Below are 22,387 nucleotides of genomic sequence, written 5' to 3' on the forward strand. Positions count from 1 at the left end.
GAGGAGGAGGAGGAAGGCTCCGAGCTGGGCGTTGCTCTGGCAACGTCGCGGCCTTGGCCCCGCCATAGCCCGTGAGGAGGGCGCGCCTCCCCTCAGCCCCAACCCCGCCAAAACGAGGGGGTGGGTCCTGTTGCTTTTTATTGAAAGCCTCAATTAAAATTAATCTGGGAGGGCAATAATAAGGAAGGAAATGAAGGGATGGATATAAAAGTATATGTGTACTGCGGTGTCATTACTTGTCGGTGGCGATTAAGGGAGTCCTGCTGTCTGGAAATTGGCTTTGCCTCCCAGGAAACCTGAGGAAAGCGCTGCCCTAGTTAATGCTGCCGTAGCTCTTGGGAGAGGCTTGGAATGAGATAGATACAGGTTTTCTTTTGAAATATGCTCTTGAATAAATTAGTTTGCGTCCAGAAATGGCATCTGTTTTCCCTGGCTCAGATATTTTTCTGGAAAAGTGTTTAGGTATGCAGCTCACACGGAAAGTGGGACTAATATCTAAGCAGCTTTGAAAATCGGCGCTGTGTTGTTTTGAGTCAGGACAGAAATGCTGTTTTAATTCCAAAGTTTGAATACAGCAATGCTGCGGGGTCAGTAAGCCCTGGAGAAGGAAAGGATGGGCCCTTAGATGTAAAAGTTATGATGTGGAAAATTAAGTGTTTGGAAGAGTTAAGTGGCCTGGTGTTCAGCGCCACCACCTAACAACAAAGCTTCTCTTTTATTTTCAAAGAAGTAGCTGAAAACTCTGTGTCTCTTGGAGGTAGGTTTTGAGGAGGCAATTTGGTCTACTTTTATGATGTTTTTGGAAACTGTGCCTAGAATTTCCCGACTGGAAAGTTCAGGTCACATATCCTCTGCGTTTTGCTCGGGCTGTGGCTGATGGATTGGAAGAAACCTGGGCTGGTTATTACAAATATACTTTAAGTATTAAACATACTCCTGTTCCTGTAGGCCCTCTGAACTCAGAAGACCTTTCTCATTTGTGTAATTTTTCTTTCTAATTATCTCAATACTACTCAGTAGCAGCACCGATGCAGATTTCAGATGCCTGGCAGGAAGCACTCAAAAAATGTTATGGCCATGTCCCCATCCTTCCAAGGATAACACAAACCTGTTGTGTTTGGCTTCTGCTGTGCCATATTGTTCATTCTCCCACTCTTTGCTCAGTCACTCACTCTCATCGTGTTTGGATTATGAAGGACAATGTGAAAAAAAATCTTAATTTGCTTCTCAAATCAGGGAAAGCAATTATAAATCTTTTATTTTTAAATAGTGTTTTATGATTGGAAATTATGCATGCCTTCTGTACATCGCTTGGAAGGGTATAAATATAAAAGATTTGTTCAGCTGTTTCTTTTTTGTAATTATAAAATGCATTAAAGTACAAATGTAGCTTTAAATCCACGTTGTTCTCAAACTGTTTCTCATTGCCACATGTACTGAAAATATGAAATTAATTCGTGGCAGCTTATTAATCAGTGGTGTTTGTTCATGCAGGTCACTTGCTGATTTATCTCCAATTCACAGCTCATTAGAAGGTGTGTAACTCTTCAGAGATGTTGTTATTTAACAGGTATGTTTTCCTAGTGCCATTAATGACCTCTGGATTTACTAACTCCTGACACAGGAGAGATTTGGGAGATTATTCACAGAAAATTGGAAGTCTTTTCCCATGGGCATTGGGCACATTAGGTCATGGAATACCTGGTGATAAATTTACCAATCTGTGTTTGGATTCTACTCCCAGGACGCCAATAAATTTCACAGGCACATTTTCAGGTGTTTATACACTCAGAAGTGTCCCAGACTTTCTCATCCTCCCAGGAACAGGTGGTACCTCCTTAATTGGTGCAATTAGCACTTTCCATCAGTGTGTACCTGCTCTTCCCGGGGTTGTTCAGTGCATGAAAACTTTGGAACAAACTCTGATCCTTGTGGAGCTCTGCCTGGGATGCCCTGGCAGCTCAGTATTGACCTCTGCAACAACAGTTCCTCCCTCCTAGAAGTTGCTGAGAGCTTGTTTTATGGGCAGAAATATTAGAAGAATATATTTTGTGTCCTGAAGGAGCTCTGCAGAAAGCTGAGCAGGTTAAGGGATTACAGTCTTCACCTTTTGTGTCACCTTTTTTCCATCAGAAGGAAGTGGTGCTTGAAAATGAGGTGTGCAGCATCATCTGGGGTGGAATTTAAAGGAGCCGATCTCAGATACAAGGAAAGCAATTTTAGTTAATGATATGATAAAAAAAATGGGCTTTTTGGTAAGAGTCTGTAGGATAGCAGAATGTCCTGAATATTCAAAGGCTTTATTGGTTTGTCTTCATTTTACCCAAAATGCTGCTTGAGCATGGAAGACTTCTGCAAAATTAAGGGAGTTTAGTTTAAACTGTTTGAAGGATTTGAAAGTCCTGCCAAGAGGCTCAAATAACCTTTAAAATCCGAATGTTTCCTGAGCTTTGAGTGCTCCATCTTTTAAAAACTGGCTCCTGCAACTCTCCAAGCCCTGACTTCAGTTTGTATTTCGAGCACAAGCAAACAGCTCCTGCATCCGAGCCAGGGAAGAGCAGAGCCCTGAGAACAGCCCTGAGGTGATGGCTGATTTCACCGCTGAACTCTGATCCCCCAGGCTTTGTCAAGGAGACTCGCGAGGAATTCGAAGCAGATATTTTTGTGTTGCAATGACATCACCCCGTTCCCTGAGGTTTCCAGAAATCTCACAAGCCCTCTGTGTACGGCAGCCTGCTCATTCCTGTGAAGTCATTCTAAACCGAGGGCAATTCCTCTGCAGTGCTCTCATGTCATTGTTCCAAAGCTGAATTAGATCCCGGAGTCTTGTTTATTTTAATTTTTTTTTTTTTTAGGCGAAGATAAAGCCTTGAATGAGAATCAGCCAGTGGAGCCACAAAGGGCAGCTGCAGTTTTTGCTCCCTGCACAGGAGGGTGCTCAGCCTCTGTCTTTATCTGCAGGCAGGAGCAGCTCCCGTGCTCATCAGGACCAGGTGGAGAAGCCGTTTCCTGAACCGGCCTTTTCCTGTAGTGACACTGGAGGATCTGTTCAATCCAGTGACTCAGAAATTATTCAGATGTTCAGGAATTTCGGGAGGTGTGTGGTAATTGCTGCTCTTAGAGCATTACGGAGGTATTTAGGTCAGAAGATGTAATGATCATGACGTGGGTATTCTCTAATGGGTGTCCTTAAAGGTGCCAGAATTTTCAACAGGATCTTTGAAGTTTCTCAAAATTAGGGATTTTTCTCGTCTGATTTGCTCATCTGAACGTGTGAATCCCAGTGGGGATGGTTCAATTGCACAATGAATTCTCGTGTGTGTAAACATGAGGGGATTTACCAGGAAGGAGTAGATGGGTTTGTTAATTTATATTCCATTTGTAGTACCTGCTAGTAGTTATAATATCCTTAATTATTCTGTATTTTCCTTGTTAAATCAAAGAACATCCTGAGTTGGGAGGGACCCACTGGGATCATCCAGGTCCCTCTCCTGGCCCTGCACAGGGCAGCCCTGGCAATGCCACCATGTGTGTGATGCACAATACATTTCATGTTCCAAACCCAAATTAATCTCCTACCATAACCCCTAAAATGGAATTTGACTTTCTGTTTACCTTTTCAGGGATCAAAGAGGGGTCCTGGATGTTGTTGCCTGGTCAGGTTTTAGTCAAGTGAGTTTTCTGTCTGAAAGCAATTTGTCAAACCCGTGTGTTGTACAATATTGCAGCCCTCTGGGTGCACATCCAATTTAGCCACTGAGGAAAGACAGTTTTGTTTTTAAAAAGCAGATGTCTGGAAAAGGAAATCTCTCCTTTCAGACCTTCTGGAATAAATGCAAACCCAGAAATGTAGTAGGCAAAATCCTGTTTGCTGTGGTGAAGGGGATTCATCCCTTTAACATCAGCACATAAATATTTGCTTCATTTCAGTCAATATTTACCTCACGGGTCAATAAAACTTGTTTTGCACTTCACAGAGTTAATATTTACTTGCTGTTTTTAGCTTGGTGACAATATTTTAAATTCTCTTAAGGATGTGGGGGCCTTTTCTACTTCTTCTCTAACAAAAGATTTTGTTTTACCAGAGGTGTGTTCGTTTATTAGGAGGTGTTATCCATGAATCAGACCATGTTTGTCATGTAATTAGATCATCCAGATTATGCCTATAACACTTTACAAGTATGAAAAGGATTTTTTTTTTTTGCTTGAAGTTGACTAAATATCTTACCAAATTTAAAAGTAATTGCTTGTGTCTGTAAAATCAGGCTGTAAAACTTAAGGCACGGGCGTTAATTTAGAGGGTAGAGTGAAATTAAAGTACTCCTTACTCTGAAAATTATTTTTGGTTTGGAAACAACCATTAACTTAACCTTTTTTTTTTTTTTTCAGTTCAGCCAAAGCACAGTGGCCAGGCTTGTCTGGTTCAGGAGGAAATGCAGAGATGGATTTTAGAGATGAATTTTAGAGATGAATTTTTGACCAGACCGCGTTTGCGATCAAGTTCATTTCCACAGAAGGACTTCCCCTGTGCATTCCATGTTTCTGTCCCAGCTCTGTCAATGTCTGGGTGCTGTTCCCAGTGCTGAGGTGCACTGGAAGCTGATCCTTGGCTTTCCCCCTGGCCCAGCCTTTGTCTGCAGCCGTGGGTGAGGGCAGGCCCGGCTGCTGTGCCTGCTGCAGGGAGATAACGGGGTGCTTGTTAACCACGGCTCTTATCTCCCTGCCCTGTACCCTGCTCCTGCCTGCTCTGCTCACCCCAGCCCTCAGCAGCTTGGTGACATTTCTGTCACAAAAAAAAGAGACCCCAAACATCTCCAGTTCTGTCCCTCAGAATGGGGATTTTGGGATTGATACAATCAGAGGTTGTTTAATGGAAGTCTTGAGTTGAACAAAAATCTCTGAACTAAATCACAGCACACCCATATCCTTCAAGCTGTCAAACAAAACATCTGGTTATGATAATCATTATCTTAATTGAAGAGTTCTAGCTCATGCCATGCTTTTCTTCATTAATGGAGAGAATTAATGAAAGAATACTTAGGAAAGTACTTAACTATTTAACTAAGAGCTACTTCTGAAGTGAAACACTGCTGAAGGAATACTGGAATTCATCTTAGCCTCCTAGATAAACTTCTTCCTGGTGAACTTCACCAAGTTAACCATTTTTCAGCCTCCACTGCTGCAGTACAAATGTGCTTCCTTAAATCTGGCTTGCTTGCAGACAGAGTCTGACACACTGGATTTAGTACAGCTGCAGAATTAACATTCAGAACTCCCATGCTGCACAGTTTCCCCACGTGTTACATAAAAATGCTGTGCAGTTCCTCTCTCCAAAGCTCCTCTCTCAGGGCTTTAGCTGCCTGTTTGCCTCCCCTTTGGTTGCTGTTTTCATTTATACAAATCCAATTTTACACACTCGCCCCAATTACCGTTCATTGGGAGATAAATATGGTAAATTGATAATTCTGCCTGATATTGGCTTAACATGCAAGGTGTGACAGCTTCAGAACGTATTTTGAAGGTTTGTTGTGTTGCAGGTGAGGGGAGGAAATGTGGTTTTTTTTGAACACCTGAGCTGCAGAGCTGTGATGGTTTGGATGTTGTTGAGTTTCAACGTGCCCAGTTTGGGATCCATCTCTGTCTTGTTTAATCCTTCAAGGTAGAGAATGGCTCAGATTCCATCCCCAAATTTTCAGAATTTGTCATCCAGAGACTGAATTTCATTCTGGAAGGTTTTTGGGAAAGGAACTGATTTGATTTTGGGAGTAGATGGATTTTAAAGTAAGATTTAGGTAAATACCATCAGGAACATCTCCTCCTCCTCCATGGCTTTTCATAGCAAAAGTAGCTCTGTTATTTTTGTATTCTAAAGAAATATTTCCTAACCTTTATTTTACAAAGAGTCCCTTTTAGCAACCAACTAAATTTTTTTTACTTTTCTCAGTTTTTCAGCCCAGATTTGGAAATCATTCCTTCCCTCTTTATCCTAATGGTCCTTCCCCTGCAGGAGAATCTCAGCCTGGATTCCAGTGGAGTCAGCAGTGAAGGATGGACTGGGAGCAGTGTGAAATTCTTGTTGCATCTCCTGACAGGAGAGCAGAGCCACAGAGCAGGAAACAGCATCAACATTCTTCATAAAGCAGAGAAAATAGGTGCAGGCAAATCCTTTAAATTGAACTCTAATGAAATTATTGTTTATGGCCCAGCCTCTCCCTTCCATCCAGAATCTGTCATTTAGGTGATTGGGCCAGCAGGTGCAAACATAATTGAATCCAGGGAAATAAATAAGGAGGGAGGCTGGGGATTGTTTGCTAAAAAGAAGACATCTAGTTTACTAATTAGGAGGATTTATAGATGCTGCACTTAAAAATAGATGATTATTGATAGCTCATCTTAATCATGAGAGTTACTTTATGGTAACTTTGAGGTTTCTTCCAGCAGTAACCAGGAACAGCAGCCCCTCTGCTCTGGGCTCTGTTGTTTGCAGCTGGAAACTTTCTGAAAGGATGCACAGAAACAATGTTGTCAACTTAGAGAGGAGGTAGCAAAAAATGTGTGTTACATCTGTCTTTGAATTAGTTGCTCAGAGGAAAGAAGGGGGAATTGTTTTTGATGATAAGAGCATAAAAAGTTATGGGACTGTAAGAAACTAAGATGGAAATTGCTTTTGATATTCTCATCTAAAGGTATTTTAATGGAAGGCAGAAGTAGATATTAAACTAAAATATTTGTCAGTGGACACTGCTGAAGTGCAAGTTAAATATTTTTAAATTTCATTTATTTTAAATGCAGTAGTGCCGATAACACTGGCACTTAGGTCAATATCATTTCTCATTAAAGTTCTTTTAACACTCACAGCTTTATCAGTTACCAGCGAGCTCATCACAGCACCAGGTATGAATTCCACATTTGCCTTTATCTCATTTATTTCTCTATCCTGCACTTCAATAATTTGAATCTGAAGTATATCAGGAAAACAGAGTTGTTTTCTTCTCTTGGAGAGCTCAAGCAGAACTATTCCTCACAAAGAGCCACAAACAGCCAGGCTGAATTGCCATGGAGGATGCTGCAGCTGAGCTTGTAAATATTATTTTGATAGACTTACATTTCCTTCTGAAAGGAAAGAGCATTAAGGAATATTTTGAAAATCTAGAAAGGGAATAATAGAAAATAAACCCAAAGCCAGTAAGATGAATTTGGCTCACCAGCCTTTTTGCCATTTCATGTCTATCATTCATTTTTGAGATGTATCAGTTACATCAAGCTGAGGCCAGTTCAGTTTTATGTGCCTGTAAAATGGAGTGGATTCACCAGGATCTGGCCCATTCTCTTCTGTCACCTCATATTTCTGTTACTATGTCTGTACATTCTATTTTAACAGTTTGGAGAAAAATAAATGGAAATTTCTAAGTAAATATTTTTACATTCAGCTACTCCATAGAGCTTCTGTATTGTGTATTGCTCCAAGTAATTCATCATGATGAAATGCAATGCCGAAGTAAAAGAGTTAATTAAAATTTAGATTGGAAATTGAAACACCAAATGAATCCAATCTGAGAGTTATGATTTCAGGTTTCTTATGCCCAGCAACAAATAAATGAATATCCAAGGAGTGGGACAGCAATACACTCAGCAGGAGCTGTGGAATAAAGAATCTTTAATTCAGAAATGTGCACTTTGCTTTTGGCAGGGCTGTTGTGAGAAGGGGTTTGTAATCCCCAGGAGATGGGATTGTTCTGGATTTGGGAGGAACCAGCAGCTCTAGAGGTGTGAGGATGCATTTGCCATTCCTCAGCTGCCTCAGGAAGTGCAGAACTTTGCTCCTACACTTCCCTCTGGGTGCAGGCTGATGTGTCCCATGGACAATCCAGCTCAGTGTAAAAATGACTTCAGTTTGCTTCTGATTTAATTGCAAAATCATTCAGACTTTGTGTGTTTTCTCTGTGAGTAATCCAAATTTAGATTTCACTGTTGGTGCTACCTGGGTTTTTTTGTGCGTTTGTGTTTAATGCAGCTGAAAGTTATTATGTAAAATGGGTAAATTGGAGTCTTTAAAGGAGCTGCCAACTTGCATTTGCCTGAGTTACTTCAGCAGTGGAGAGCAGAGGAAGAATTCCAGACACGTCATCCTGATTTCACAAGTCTGCAGAGATCTCCAGAGTGGACTTACCCATCTGTGTGAGTAGGGAATAACTCTGTGCTTTTGTTCCTCACGTGAGTGCTGCAGCCATGGTGTCCGGTTTTCGGCTGTTTGGAGGGCCTGGAAAGGCCCGGGGTGGCCTTGGGGCAGCCGCGTATCAAAGGAACAGAAGAGGCTTCAGTTCTTTTCTCGGTCTCGGTGTTTATTAATTGTTTATCTAAAAGATTTTCTCTCGGCCCGACAGAGCTCTGCTCAGCAGCCAGCCATGAGCACACTCCCTGCCCTCCGGACAGTCACCTATCTTTATACCCAAAGTTACGTGTACAATATTTATCATTTTTCCCCAATACCTTTCACCCTTATTGCCTGGTGCACTTTTAGTAATGACCAATCCCAAAGTGCCACCATCACCACAGAAGATGGAGGAGAAGAAGAAGAAGAAGAAGGACAGGACACGCCCCAATTCCTCCATCTTACTTCTCTAAACCCCCCTGTACAGAAATCCTAAACCCTGTGTTTCACTCTCTAATTAACCAATCCCTTCACCATTCACCCCGGTGAAACCCTCCTGTCCTCATACAGGTGTCGTCTCCTGTGTAGGATCAAAGTCCAGCCACCAGACACTTCTGGAACATTCCAGGACTCCCGAGCCCCCCAAGGGTGCTCTCGGTGGCACCTCAGTCCTGAGGTGCTGAGATCCCACACCATGGCACCCATGGCACCCTCAGCTCTGTGTGGGCACACTGGCCGTGCCCTGGTGGCACAGCAGAGTCCTCAGGGTGGGCACAAATGGGCACTGGCACCCAGAATCACCCTGCAGTGATTGATTCATCCTGCAGGACTTCCTCTCTGACCTTCCCCCAAAACACAAAAATTGCCATCTGAACATTCCTGCTTCTCAGCTCATGGACAATACTTAGCTCATGGTTAAAGTGTTCCTCCCAAAACTTGACATTTTCCTGTGTTCACTCAGCCTGAAGTGACAGAAGATGGGAAGGAGAGGAGAATGGGAAGGGAGGCTTTAGTTGCTCTAACCTTGCCTTCCATAAAGAGAAAGCCACCCTTGTGTCTGGGCATCCACACCAAGGCACCAGCCTGGCCAGGGATGTTGTTCCCAGCTCCCTGCTCTGAGCTTTTGTCGGATCTCAAGATCTCAGTCCTGAGGTGCTGAGCCACCGAGACCACCTTGGGGGGCTCGGGAGTCCTGGAATGTTCCAGAAGTGTCTGGTGGCTGGACTTTGATCCTACACAGGAGACGACACCTGTATGAGGACAGGAGGGTTTCACCGGGGTGAATGGTGAAGGGATTGGTTAATTAGAGGGTGAGAAACAGGGTTTAGGATTTCTGTACAGGGGGGTTTAGAGAGTAAGATGGAGGAATTGGGGCGTGTCCTGTCCTTTCCTTCTTCTTCTCTTCTCTCCATCTTCTGTGGTGATGGTGGCACTTTTGGATTGGTTATTACTGAGAGTGCACCCAGCAATGAGAATAAATGGTATTGGGGAAAATGATAAATATTGTACACGTAACTTTGGGTATAAAGATAGTGGCTGCCCCGGAGGGCAGCACAGTGTGCTCATGGCTGGCTGCTGAGCAGAGCTCTGTTCGGGCGAAGAGAAAATCTTTTAGATAAACAATTAATAAACATAAAAACCGAAAGAAGAACTGAAGCCTCTTCTCGTCCTTCGATACGCGGGCTGCCCCAAGGCCACCCCGGGCCTTTCCAGGCCCCTCAAACAACAGAGATTAACCGGACAAGCTTTGTTGCTCAGTTTTGTCCCTGGCACCGTGGGACAGATCTGCCCTGCTCCAGAGCCCCTGGGACATCCCCTCAGCACACACAAACCCACCTTTCAGCTGGGCCCTAAAACCAACCCTCCTCATGGAGCAAACCCACATTCCCTCCCTTGCTTTCACACTCTGTGCCCATGAAGGGTCCTCCTGGATCAGTTCTAAAGGGATAATTGTGCTACTTAAATATTAAACATCCAAGTTCTTTTTTTATTGTTAAACCGATATTAAAGTAGGACAAAGCTGATTTACAGTTTAGGGCAGTGCATTCTGGAGTTGCTGGTGTTGCAGCTGATGTCCTGCTCCAGCAATATTGGCACTGCCAGGAGGCACAGAAATGGAGATTTTAATCAAAAAACTTTATTTGAGATCCACTTCAGTTCAATGATAAGTTAATCTTGCCTTGTGAACTTCCAGGCTGTTAAAAAGGGCAAATGGCTGCAGTGTCCTCTGAAACAATTCAAACCCCATTTTTCATCAGGAGATGATTCCAGTGCCCTGGAATTGGAAGTTGGGTGTCTTTTCCTCACAGATTGTTATTTAATCACTATATATTAGCTTTCATTGCCCTTTTGATAGATTTAGGCTCATAAACTCCTCATTGACTAGATTGAATTTACCACGATGTTGTTACTTTTTATGAACAGAATGAATCAATAGCAGATCTGTTGGTTTGCACTGAATTGTTTATTTTAAGGGATGTTTAAACTTTACTGAGAGAAAATGGAAGGGCTGATGCCCAGTTATTTTCTTTAATATTCAATATTTGGTAACTCTGAGCACAACCAGCAAGTGCTGCACACATTTTCCAGAGATCCAGGGCCAATAATATTTCCTAATATTCTTTGAAATGTAAAATATTTTGCAGTATTCCCAATTTATGGCATTTAGTACTTGCAAATTACTTTATTGTTGTAATAGAAGGTTTTTGTCTCATTACTAGGGAATATTCCAGAATATGACTGGTTTTTTCACTGAAAATAGTAAGTCTGTATTTAAAATGTCTATCTGATATCTCAATATATATATTTATATATGAGGAAATAGTGATTTATTTTCCTGAACTCCTCAAATACTCTGCACAAACCACTTCATCTATGAATTTGAAGCACAGTACTAAGAAATATCACTGGGTTCACTTCATCATTGAATTTTAGGGATGTGGTTTCTTGTTTTTATTTTTTTTGCTGTTTGTTTAGTAATAATTAAAACAATCCATTAATCAAGTTCCACATAGACAAGAGTAAAACTGTGCCTAGTTGAGCTGAAAACTTGGGAATTCTTACATCAATGTAATCAGGTGATAACAGCCCAGAGTTTGTGCTTGCTGAGGGATTTATTTGGATTCACTGTTGCCTCTGTGAGCTCCCTCCCCCCTTATTTATGCAACTTTATTTTTCTATTAAGTGGTTAATTAAATCTGGTCAGGTTAACCTTTGGTGGTGATTAGAAGTAGGAATCTCAGCCACTGGAAAGCAAATCATTTTGGGTGGAACATCTTGTTCTTGTTGGAATAATTCTCTTTGTTTACATTCACACAGCATTGCTGCCTTGAACCAGACATCTCTGGGGAAAGAGGTGCCCAGAGCAGGTTTCCAAATGTACAGAAATTATAAAGGGGAAACATTTCCCTTCCTTCTCCTCTATGAGCAAAACAAGGAAACAGTTTGGATGAATAATCCAGAATTCCAAGTATTCACAAAGAGCTGTAATTTGTTGTCAAATAACTTTGAAGAGCCAAACCTCCAGGCTGCCCAGCTGAGCTGAGTCCTGCTTCCTCACTGAGAATTCTTCAGCAGCAGCATTCCAGTATTTTCCTGCTGGAGTATTTGTCATTCTTTTCCAATTATTCCTGTTATTATTTTGTAACTCTATTTGTCTTTGTTCTGTGGCTGTTCTTTTTTGAGTGCTAGTGAAAGCCTCTTGGCATTTTCCCTGTCCTTCCCCTTGGTTTGATATTTTCTGCCAACTCCTCTGCCCTAAAGCCTTTTCTTCCCTTTTTCTCCATGCAATGGGATCTTACCTCCATAAAACTTTTGTTTTTATTGCTCATGGAGGAGTGATTAAATCCCAGAAAAATTCTTCAGCCATCAAGGTGGGAAAGAGCAGAAGGAGAGAGGCCAAAGTGACTTCCTGGCTGATTTTCTGGTTCCTCTTTGGAAGAACTCAACAGCTCAGTCCAAAGATGTTCATTCTGAGGATTATTTTATTTTGATCATGAAAATTTATTTATGAACTGTTGCTTCTCTGGAGCCAAACTGTGGGATCATAGGAGATCTGTAAGGCCCAGGAAGAGGGATAGTAGGAAATTAGAGAAGAAATAGAGTAAAACCACAAAAGATTTCTTAGTACCACTATAAACCCATCCTATATCTGTGTGAATTCTCTCTGCCTCAAAAAGGAGATGTTAAAACAGCAAAAACTGTAGAGAAGGACAAAAAATGCAATCAGAGATAAGGCAGATGTGGGGAAGGTGAGCTGTGTTCCCATGTTCCTTCTACAAAAGGCTCCAAGTCACTCAAAGCTGTAACTTTCCTTTATGCAATTCCTTTTCTGATTAAAATGGTCTTCTGTAAGTGATTTTATGATACATATAAATATTATGGTTATCAGTCTTCACAGTTAAAATAAGGCTTTTTTCTTTGGCAGGAGGAAGGCTATACATGCAAATTCAGATTCCTGAAGCATTCCCACTAACTCTGCCCTTCTGTTCTGGCAGAATGAGGAAAAACTGTGGGGTTTGTATTTCCTTTTATTTGTTTCTTTATGTATCCTGTGCTCTCTGATTCTCACTTATTTCTTGTTTCATTATCTTTACTGTTCTTTTTCTTTTTTGTGCCTACACTTGTGGCTGCATTTTTTTCTTTTATTTGTTTACTTTGCCTTGAACTTTCTCCTAAGTTCTCCTTTTCAGCCAGACCTGAATAAACACATTGAAGCATCATTTTTCTCTCCTTCCCTTTCCACTTCCCTTCCTCTTCTACTTCCATATATTTTCCCCTTTATTATCATTTTCTCCTCAGCGTTTTTTGATGTTTTTCATTCCCATGAATTTTCCTCTCCTTCTTTTGATATTTTGTACTTTACCTCAGGGGAGGCTCAACAAAGATTTGGACGTTTTTTCCTTAATAATACAAAACTGGATAGGAAACCACCTTAAAAATGTGTGGGACAAACCCTGTCCTAACTGTCCTGTGGCATGAGGATGTCTGGGAGCAAATAAATTCCTGTTTAGCAAATTTAACTTCTCCTAAAAATTCAGGCTCCATCCTTCCAGCTGGAAACTGGATCATAGAATGGGTTATTACAAGCTGTTAAAATGTGAGACCGAGGAGGGGGAATAGGCTGAAGTTATTCCATGGATTGTTCTGTTCTTTGTGGGAGGCTGTTAAAATAAAGCAACAGTATAAAAGATGAATTATATACAATTTAATGTAAAGCTGTTGGAAGCCATTAGGATATTTCTTCCTTGATTGTCTAACATTTGTGTACTTTTTTTACAAAGTTTTACATTTTTTGGTTCTTTCCGAACATTATGAAAATTGTACTGAGAGGAGTAAATTCATCTGCATAAAATTGACTGCAAAGAGCAATTAGTCCTTCATTAATATGCAAATTTGGTCCAGTGCAGATTCATCTATATATGAGGCTTAAATATGCAAGTCAGTCTTGCTGTGCAAGAAGCCCAGATGCTTTTATTTACTTTGAAATTGAGGGATTTGGTTAATGATGTTGTTGACAGGAAAACTTGAATAAATTTGATGATCACCATCTTTCATATTAGACGAGGCCCATGGAAAAAAATTACCAAGTAAAATACCAATTTTATTTGGTAATTTCCTATTACCAATCTTGTAATAAAATGTAAGATAGAAAGTAATAGAGTTAGATTTCCTAATGTAGTTATCCTGAGACTTAAACTGCTCCCCAAAGATGGAGCCATTTTTCTTAAACTTTGTTTTTCCAGAGGGTAAAGACATCTCCATAAGCTGTATGAATAACACACTGCCTGGAGATTTAATATTGGAAACTTGGTTCTGTGACTTGCTTGGGTTGGTGAGAGGATGTGAGCCTGGGAGTGAAGGAGCAGGAGCTCTGGAAATGGTTCTTTGTCATCTTCCATGGTTTATCTGTAGGGTCTTCTTGAGAATTAGTGTTGAGGTCTTTGCCCTGAACCTGTGGAATCTGTATCTACACACAGCCAATTCTATTTGGATCACATAAACTCCTTAATAAACATTTTCTTAAATATCTTTACATCTCTACAGCCCTTGGTAATGATGCTTTCTTCCTGCTGGCACCACAGGCTGGCTCAGAGGAGCAGCAGGGAACTCCCCCAATAAATCAAATAAATCCAAGCTGTGGTTTGTCTCACCTCTCTCCTCTTTTCCTGCCCCACAGTTCCCTTCATCCATCACTCAGCCAGGAATGGGAGCAGCTCCTTTGCACTCCTCAGTCTTGATTCACCTGCAGGATCCCACAGGTTGTTCCTCCTCGTGTTTCTTCCTTTTTCTTTCTCTGCAATTCCCTCAGCCCTCAATTTAGCTTTGGCTTAAGCAAAACTGCTCTTTGACTTCAATCATGCCCGTTTTCTTCCTGGTCTTCTGTCTTGCCTGAGTGAGGCATTGGCACTTCCAAAAGAGCAGAGAAATGTGGTTTAAATGGACTGAGCTGTGGGCTAATTTATAAAGCTCTGGTTGGAACTACCTGAGGACAAGTTAATAGATGAGCCCATTTGATTCCTCTGACTTCCTGGCACAGCTGGTTGGGATATAAATCCTCACAGCAGTTGGTTCCCAAATCCTTCATGTGCTGCACTGGGCAAAAAGTTTCTACAACCATGTTCAGGAGAGAAAAAAATTCAACCAAAATTGTTCATGAGGTCTTGCAGGTGAATCCATGAGCAGGAAAATGAAGATGGAATTGAGTGTCTGGGGGGAACAGAGGTGAGGTCTGATAGCCTTGTAAAGGCTCTGGTTATCCTACAAGGGAATCTGTGGTTTTTACCCTCAGAATGAGGCACTGTGTCAGAAGGGAGTTTATTTGCAGTACTGAATAGTTTAGGAGGTGATAAATTGATTAAAAGGTGAAACCTTAAAAACCACACCATCTGCTGAGACTTAAATAGCCTTTGCCTGTGAGAACACAGAACTGTTGGGCAGTTTCTGGTATTTTTCAGCACCATCCACAGCAATCTTGGCTTTCTAATCTTGCTCCCAAAAGAGGAAAATATTAATTTTGAAGTGTATAAACAACAGGCATCTCAGCACAACCTGAGGTTGTCTCCTATCAACTATGTAATCTTTATATTCTAGATTAATAAACACTTCAGCCTTGGAGTTTATTAGTCCAAAATATATTTATTACCTCATAAATTCAAACCCCCTCCAGTTACCATCTAATTAAACTGCAGCGCTGTGCATGCTATCTTTGGGGATGTATTAATAATGGAATTATCTTGTGAAACAGTAATTACATACTTTGTGCATTCTTTGCCACACTCTTTCTTCAGTGTCTGTGTGATGAGTGGGGCACACAGTGCTCCATTGTTTGGAGCTCCTCCAAAGTCTCTGTGTATCCAAAGATAAGCAGATTTTTTTTTCCCCCTTAGTAGAAGAGGGAGAAAAGTTTGTGCATTTTTTGTACTCAGGAAAGAGCAATAGCACCAGCCTAGGAGCAGTTATGAAACATGATTGTGCAAGTGATTTTAGCTCTTGCTTTCTCCTCACTCTTTCTCTGAGGAGATTACTCTCAGGAGTAAAACCTCCTTGCAGGATTTGTTTTGTTTTTACTGCAGCTGCCAAAAGGTGAAGACAACCACTTTATCTGCAAGAGAATATTCATTTATGGCACTTCACTGGTGATACAGGTTTGAAATGGGAAAATGGGCTTAAAGCCGCCTTCAGGAGAGATTTACTCTCAGCTTTCTCCAGTGGTAAGTGTACTTGCTGTATTCTGATTTACAAATGTATTATTGACTCTGTGCTTTTGCTTTATAAGGTTGTCCCCCACCTTCTGCTCTGGATCATTTGTATTGACAAGAATTCTTGTGCTCATTTTCCCTCCCTTACTGCAGAATGGGGTGTCTGAATCCTGCCTGGTGTTCCCTCCCTGCGTGGAGAGAGGCACAGGAGGCAACACCTTGTGCACATAACTTCCCTGCAGTTCTGAAGTGCCTTATCTCCAGTTCAAGTACATCTGTTGAGCAACAGTGGGAGTGTGTGATTCCTGTTGGCACGGGCTCTGCTCTACCTGGCAGGAGGGGGGTTGATTCTCCCTTGTGGCTTTAGGATCCATGTGCTGTGTTCTCCTGCCTTTGGTTTGTTCCTGTCGGGTTTTCGGCTGTTTGGAGGGCCTGGAAAGGCCCGGGGTGGCCTTGGGGCAGCCGCGTATCGAAGGACGAGAAGAGGCTTCAGTTCTTCTTTCGGTTTTTATGTTTATTAATTGTTTATCTAAAAGATTTTCTTTCAGCCCGACAGAGCTCTGCTCAGCAGTCAGCCATGAGCACACTGTGCTGCCCTCCGGGCGGTCACCTATCTTTATACCCATGGTTACGTGTACAATATTTATCATTTTTCCCCAATACCTTTCACCCTTATTGCCCAGTGCACTTTCAGTAATGACCAATCCCAAAGTGCCACCATCACCACAGAAGATGGAGGAGAAGAAGAAGGACAGGACACGCCCCAATTCCTCCATCTTACTTCTCTAAACCCCCCTGTACAGAAATCCTAAACCCTGTGTTTCACTCTCTAATTAACCAATCCCTTCACCATTCACCCCGGTGAAACCCTCCTGTCCTCATACAGGTGTCGTCTCCTGTGTAGGATCAAAGTGCAGCCACCAGACACTTCTGGAACATTCCAGGACTCCCGAGCCCCCCAAGGGTGCTCTCGGTGGCACCTCAGGACTCAGATCCTGAGATCCCACAGTTCCCTGCCGTTGCTGTGCAGGGTCTGCAGCAGAGGAAGGGCACTTCCCACCAATTTCCTCCCTGAATCTTTCAGATCTTCCCAGCACAAGTTTTGCCTTCTCCTTGGTGTTCTGCTCCACAGGTTCTGATGTCTGATGCCAAATACAGAACTGAGTAGTGGTCCCTCACTTCACACCAAGGGGTTTGATTGAACTGCCAGCTGCAGCCCCATCTCCACTCCTGTGTTGTGATTGCAGCTTCATGTTTTACTTGCATTTTGCACTCATTCAGGGGCCAAGTTTTGGAGCCTTCCAGACTTTGACTTGTTTTGATTTTGCTGCAAAATCCTGCAAGAATTCTGCCAACAGCAAGGCCAATGTGTCTGAAAACAGATAGCATTTCCAGTACCTAAAGCTGGTCAGGTGTGAGTACCTCAGTAGTAAGAGTGACTCACACTTGTAGCTTTGATTTTCAATAAGACACTATTTGCTTTATCCAGTAATTTTCATTTGCCAGCACTCAGAGTTATTTAAATCAGACTGTTTTCATGGATGAATGTTATTCTTTGGGAATAAAGAATGCCTGACAAGCTTCTGTAGTTCAGTGAATAGATTTTTGTAAACCACATAATGAAATGTAATTATTGTATGATATATGTTTTACAGAATCTCAAATGGCTTTATCAGCCCAGTGTCTTGGAATTCACCTTCTGAGACTGAACATCTTGTGCTTGGTGTCTTCATAAAAATGGGGTCTGATCCCACTGTGTTACCACCGTGCAGAATGGAACAGTTTCCATTGTAATGAATAGCAAACATCTGCAAAGAATAATTATATTGATGCCATATTGCTCAAACACACATTATTATTATTACAGCTCAGGATTAATTACTGGTTTGTCAAAACCTGCTGATCTCAAAACTTTTGTTTTTCTTATATTTCTTGTGGTTGCTGATGAAAAGATGGAAAATATGGTCTGTGTGTCCCCAGAATGGTCCCAGGTTGTGTCTTGCCTGTTCTGTCACTCTGGTTTTTTGTGCCTGGTGTCTGATTTGGAAACTTTCAAACCAGACACCTTTCTGCTGTGTTTTTCCTGATGTGAATAAATTCACTGCAGAATACTCGCAGAGCAAGAGATGTTTGTTGCCAAGCAATTACTTCAGATGAAACATACAGAAGGGTAATATTTTAGTCTGATTTTTTTTTTTTTTTTTTTTTTGCTACAGGCATGAATCTGAAGATGAATTCTGGGAATTTAAGGAAGGAAAAAGACAGGGCTTTTATTTCTTAAATTTTTTCCTTGCCTTCTGTATTTTGCAGGGATTGCTTTGAGTCTGTAAGGGCATCATGGTTGAGGGCATGAGGATGAGGACATCAAAGCCTTTGCCCACTGATGACAATTTCTCTGGAGACAAACACAGCTCAGAAGACAAATGTTATGAGCTACCTGTAAGTTCTGGTTCACAAAACAGATGAGAATCCAGAGATACTCCTGAACTTGGAAATGAAATTTATTCTCAAGGTAATGGTTGAGCTCATTATCTGCTGCTCTTTCTAAATGTGAAGTAAGGAGAGCAATGCCCATATATTCTCTGTAACAGCTGACATGTTTTCTGCATTCCTGTGTTTGCCTAAGAAGTCATGGATAATCAATTTGATGTGCAAAATAAACTGCATGGATGAATTCTGATACATATCACTTGCCATGGCTGTGCTGTTAGGAGAGGCAAAAACTTCCAGGAAGGAAAGAGCAAGGAAAAATCTGCCTGATAATTTTCTCATCAGTTTTTCTCCAAGGACATTTCTGTAGGTGGATTCTATAGACAGTGTTTGGGTGTTTTTCCCCCCTTGAGTGGCTGGGTCTGTATGTGTCAGTTATTTTCTCCTGCTGTATTAGAAATCAAAGCTAAATATCACTTCAGGATAAATATATCTATATTTATATCTCTACATCTATCTCCTATAATGCTAACTGGGAAGGATAAATATATCTATATTTATCTCTATATATCTATCTCCTATAATCCTAACTAGGAAAAACTAACCTGAAACATTTAATTTTCAGCCTTTCTTATTATTTAAATATATATTCTAAATTATTTTTAAAATTCCCCACATGCATTACAAATAACTTCCCATCTGATTGGGAAGCAGAATAGGCAGGAACCAGCAGCAGACAGATGTGATTATAAAAGATGTTCTGTTTGTTATAATGAGACTTATGGTCTTAATAAACTCTTAGAATGTTTTTAACACAACCAAATTAAGTAAGTTTAAAATCTGATTTTCTAAATCTAACCCTATCAGATCACTTTTTGCCTTATTTTTGAGGATACTCCACCTCGAATTTTTCTTAGTTTTAGACAATTTCTCACGAAATAAAGTTCCAGCAAAGAAAAAAGGGAGATTTGTACAGATAAAAAGCATGAATGACAATCCTGATCAAGTGGAAAAAATCAATCTGTGAGCTTAGACATAGTTCCACATCAGTCTCCTCCCTTCTTGGAAATCCAGATTTCCCCCCGAATATCCAGCAGCGTTACGTGGCCTGTCAAAATTTCCTCATAACATTTCATGTCCTTGTGCTGGGAAGAAACAGCTGGATATTTTGTGTCATGATGTGACCAATCCACCTCTGTTGTTGTCATTTTAATTGCTGGGGCTGCATTTTTAGGTCCTCCACAGAAGGTCTTTGTAGTGACAAGAGAACGGTTCACGCTTCGTAAGCAAACATAAAGAATGCTGCTGCTAATTGGAGAGGGAGTAATGCAGTTATGATTCCATCAACATTTAAGTTACATTGGGAAAGGACACTTTTTTTGTTGGGCCTGTGTTGCCACAGAAAATTTTACTCCAAGTGGATTTGGTGGGGAAGGTTTTGGAACAGAACAGATTAATCCTGGAATGACAGGGATGGGGGAGATGGGAGTTAAATTGTTCGAAGCTACATCTACGGTAGAAAATCAGCATTTTATTGCTCTTGCTTTGAAATTGTAGGTATTAATTGCTGGCTTGTGAAATAGCTTGTCTGGGAAAATGGAAAGAATGGACAGCCTCAAAAAACTCCCTTTCCCCTGCCCTGAAGAACTGCAGCCACAGTGTTTCATGTGGAGCAGGGCTCCTCACAAATCACCAGTTTCCCAAAGAAAGGAGGTTCTTATTCATAATTCAGGTATTTTGGGTGTTTTCCCTTTGATATTCTGCCTGTTGTACCTATAGACATCCCAATTTCTAAAAGCCTGCTGGACCTTGTGCTAAACCTTGGCTTTTTTCCTGGATTACACTTCCATGGAATACTTGGCCATGGATTAACAGTTTCACAGTTATGTGCCCAAAGTTCTTTTGCCTTCGTGCTGATTTAATTCCTTTTCTACTCCCATCTCTCTTCTCAGGTGGAGCCTCATCTTGAGCAGCCTTGGGAGGGCCAAAGGTTCTCCCTTTTCCAGTTCCCTGCCTGGATTTTAGCAGATACCATTTTTTAGCATCTCAACGAGGAAATCACAGCAATTTCCATGGGAAGAATCCCAGAGATGACAGGGCTTCCCCCCAAAACACTGCCTGTGTAATTGCTGAAGACATTCCAAGCCCCTCTAACGAAGTGCTGTCTGCCAGTCATTCTGTTCTCCTTGCAGGACCATCTGTTGCACTTCAAATATGTAAAGGTCTCTATCATTTATTGCTCCAAACAAATCCAGGCCTTTGTCTGATGTGCTGGAGCTCCTGAATGGATTCTCAAGGTGGTTTCAGTCACAAAGGGCAGGGTGTTGCCTTTGGTTGTCCTCCCTCAGCTCAAATTTCAGAGCACAAAAATACTGATTAAACCAATAGCTGGATATTTTCAATTTCTTTAGAAATGAATTACGAACAATAACAACTAAAAATATCTGAAATACGTTTTTATTCAGCCAGGAGGACATTGGAAGGTTTTTGCCTCTGGTGAACAAATCTTTCCATTGTAAGTGGTGTCCAGATTTGATATATGCTGAGATTGGAATGAAAATTACCTTATTTTAACTAAATTAATTAGCTTATTTATATCTGAAAATAGTGATTCAAAGGAATGGTAAAATTAGAGTCAGCAGCTTAAAATGCTCAAACCATCCTTAGCACATGTCCTTTACAAAGATGTAATACTTGGTTGTACAATCATTATTTATAGGTTAATTAGGATCCTTTCCATGAGTAAAATGAGCAAGATCAGGCATTAAAAGATGCTTTTTTTGTTTTTCCTGCTGCAGATTTTAAAGAGGCTCTACAATCAAAATGGAGAAGGTGAGCATTGTATTTTCACAGCAGAAAAGTTCTGTCCAGAGATTTCCAGCCAGAGAAATCCATAACAATTTCTGTCTGATTAGGGAGTGGTCCTGTCTTTATCCCTTTCTCCTCTTTCCCTTCTCCTTCCTGCACAGCAGCTAATGTTCTGGTCAGAAGTAATAATATGTTAGATCTTGAATGTCAGTAGCCCCAGAGATTCTGACAAGACTATTCATGTGCATTCATATGTCTTAACCAAAGCTGACACTAAAGAGAGCAAGAATTCTCATATTCCTCTTTTTATGGCTGTGCATTAAACTCAAATCTTCTCTTGGAGACCTCTGCTAGAAATGACAAATCCACCATTGGAAAAAGGCATTTTAGCAAGGTCTAAACAAAGCAGCTGGACATCAATCTGGCACAGGGCAGAGGCTCCTGGGAGAGCTCAGAGTGCAGAGCTGAGCTCTGGTTTGCACCTCCCAAATGCTGGGAGATAAATACTAATGGGAAATCACCATTCCTCCTAATCCTTCTAAATTTCAATTAAAAACTGTTTTTAATTTTTTTTTTTTTTTAATTGTAGTATATATCCTTATAGGGATGTTTGGATTCTGGTAACTCAAGACATGCTGAGTGAAGATTCTGCTCTACCTTTTACTCTGGACATATTTTACACTCACATGTAGCACGGTGTACCGCACATGTTTGGGTAATTTTGCAGGGATCTGATGAAGTTGTTAAAGCCAGGTAGGCAATTTTGCCAGCAGTGATATTTTTAATCTTCTTTTTTAAAATGGCTTGGTAGTAGTGACTAAGGCAGACTAGGTGGCTCTGGGCAGCTCGCCATTTGTAGGTAGTTTAATTTGTTAAAAATTATCTTTCTTCCCACCCAAATCCCCTTGAAACCATTTGGAGAGGAGAAGTGTTGAAGAGTTGCCAGTAATAAGTCCTGCTGAGACCTCTGTATCCTCCTGACAGAAATGTTGGTGCCAACTGGAGACTGACTGGCACGAGTTTGAACTCTGCACTACTTGATATATTTGCTTCACATGCACCAATTACAATAATTACCACCTCTGCAGCTGAAGTTTAAGCACTCACTCTGCACTCCATACCTCAGGTTGTTGGCAGTATGTTCAATCCTATAATCTCAATTTTCTTGGAATAATTAAGTAGAAAAGAAATACTTCAAAAAATGAGGAGTCTGAATGGAAATCAGAGGCTGAATAATAGAGTTGTTTGTCATGTTGCTATTGTTAAGCTGCACTTATTTCTATTTCATCTTTATTTC

At 41.1% G+C, this 22,387-nt stretch overlaps 1 long non-coding RNA gene across 4 annotated transcripts; it reads left to right on the forward strand.

Moving 5' to 3' along the window:
* The first annotated feature begins 25 nt into the window (after window positions 1-25).
* LOC135455952 (uncharacterized) lies at window positions 26-20,786 on the forward strand. 4 transcript variants are annotated; one of them, XR_010442431.1, is made up of 12 exons: window positions 26-120; window positions 728-757; window positions 1,495-1,570; window positions 2,856-3,097; window positions 3,624-3,672; window positions 4,390-6,152; window positions 6,859-6,894; window positions 8,015-8,178; window positions 12,579-12,667; window positions 15,727-15,864; window positions 18,163-18,364; window positions 19,840-20,786. It is a non-coding gene; the product is annotated as an uncharacterized LOC135455952 (long non-coding RNA). The 4 variants fall into 4 exon arrangements; XR_010442432.1 differs by having other exon boundaries at window positions 1,495-1,535; XR_010442429.1 differs by having other exon boundaries at window positions 26-757.
* The last annotated feature ends 1,601 nt before the right edge of the window (window positions 20,787-22,387 follow it).

This window comes from Zonotrichia leucophrys, chromosome 19 (genome assembly GCF_028769735.1).
Source record: "Zonotrichia leucophrys gambelii isolate GWCS_2022_RI chromosome 19, RI_Zleu_2.0, whole genome shotgun sequence".
In the NCBI taxonomy this organism is placed as follows: Eukaryota; Metazoa; Chordata; class Aves; order Passeriformes; family Passerellidae; genus Zonotrichia; species Zonotrichia leucophrys.